The sequence below is a fragment of the Littorina saxatilis genome, linkage group LG8, assembly GCF_037325665.1.
Source record: "Littorina saxatilis isolate snail1 linkage group LG8, US_GU_Lsax_2.0, whole genome shotgun sequence".
NCBI lineage: Eukaryota > Metazoa > Mollusca > Gastropoda > Littorinimorpha > Littorinidae > Littorina > Littorina saxatilis.
Genome location: NC_090252.1, coordinates 43,460,534 through 43,462,619, shown reverse-complemented (window position 1 = coordinate 43,462,619; position 2,086 = coordinate 43,460,534).

Sequence of the window (2,086 nt, the reverse complement as noted above, 5' to 3'; positions counted from 1 at the left end):
TCTCTCTCTCTCTCTCTCTCTCTCTCTCCCCCCCCCCTCTCTTCACCACAAGACACACCCCTTTCCTTTTTCCTTTAACAAAAAGCATAAACACGCCATTGAAACACAAGCGTACATCCGACCCTGCCCTTTTGTTTGACGTTTGTAGGGCTTTCGACAAATTCATCAATGTGGAACGAGACAAGGTGACTGTTCCGATGACAGAGTACTAATTTTGTTCACGTGCTTTGTCTTCCTCACACATCATAACTTTTCTTGTCGCTGTCAGGCTTACCTGAAGTTTATTACTATCGGCGTCCCTTTGAGACTGGTGCGTTACAAGGCTACGTTCTTGTTGTCGTAGTGTTTACGTCTGTAGTTGTGTGTAAGCTGAACTCTTTGGGTCATGGGTATTAGGCTAGAAAAGAAGAAAGCAAGAAAGGAAAATAAAGAAGGAAGGATAGATAGAAAGAAAGAAAGACAGACAGAAAGAAAGGAAAAAAAGGAAAGAAAGAAAGAAAGAAAGGAAGAAAGAAAGAAAGAAAGGAAGAAAGAAACAAACAAACAAAGAAAGGAAGAAACAAAGAAAACAAGACAAGAAACAGAAGAGAAAAGAAAGAACCGGACACAGGGAAAGCATTGCCTACAAAAATAGAAAAGGAACAAAAGAAGGAAAGAAAGAAAGAAATAATATAAAACGGAAAAGAATGCATGACATGTGAGAAACAAACACAGAAACACCAAGAATTACTGTCGATATGAGCAACTGCATATTACATAAAGCATAGGCGGATTAAGTCTGCCTAATAATATGTCTGCAAGACAGTGGTCTAAGCTTGCCTTTACCTGACACTTAATAAGATATATTAATAGTCATAAATACGAGCTTCGATAACTTTGAAGGCCAGATTTCTGGGTTTGAACGCAGGGCGTGTTTTATTTGATACAAACGAGCAAGTGAAGGATTGTTCGTAAACAGGACTGCTTTTTTCCATTTTAAAAAAGGAAGGACAAAAAAGAAAGAAGGACAGGATGTGAAAAAAGACACATAATCAAAAACACGAAACAATTAGATCAAAAAGTCTGTTTTTACAAAAAGATATCTTGTCCAAATCTCATGAACCACATCCCATTCAGCAGAAAGACCACTATCATCATAAAAGCGACATAAAAGAAGACCACACATTCACTTGAACCCCAATACACAAAAGCCAAAAGGCAGGTAACTCTGTCAAGTCTTTATCTCCTTCACACCTTTCTGATAATCGCTGTCGCGAGAGTTACCCACCTTGGCGCTGCGTGACAGACAGCCAGTCAGCTTTTTGTGACCGCAGTTTCGCACCTGGGCGGGGAGAGGGGACTAAAGGGATCCCTGGGGAATCGGCAGGGAACGCTGGGTAGATTAGGATCAGGGAGCATGATGGGAAGGTCTGCATGTCTGCTTGTGTCAACCACACTGGTCTGACAAGATGTCGAGAGGATGCTAACATTGTTGAAGTAAGGAGAACATTAAATATTCAAAAGAGAGGAAAAGGAACAGCATGGGATGCACGCATAGATCGCCATGTGCTGGTGTTGTTGGTGGTGTTTGGTGGTGGTGACAGCAGAAGCAGCAGCAGCACTAGCTCCTCCTCTTCTTCTCCTTCTTCTTCTTCTTCTGGGACTGGGTGGCCGAGTGGCACTTGCCCTCGGAAGCGAGAGGTTGCGAGTTCGACCCTGGGTCAGGGCGTTAGCAATTTTCTCCCCCCTTTCCTAACCTAGGTGGTGGGTTCAAGTGCTAGTCTTTCGGATGAGACGAAAAACCGAGGTCCCTTCGTGTACACTACATTGGGGTGTGCACGTTAAAGATCCCACGATTGACAAAAGGGTCTTTCCTGGCAAAATTGTATAGGCATAGATAAAAATGTCCACCAAAATACCCGTGTGACTTGGAATAATAGGCCGCGAAAAGTAGGATATGCGCCGAAATGGCTGCGATCTGCTGGCTGATGTGAATGCGTGGTGTATTGTGTAAACAAAATCCATCTCACACGGCATAAATAAATCCCTGCGCCTTGAATATGTTCTTCTTCTTCTTCTTCTTCTTCTTCTTCTTCTTCTTCTTCTT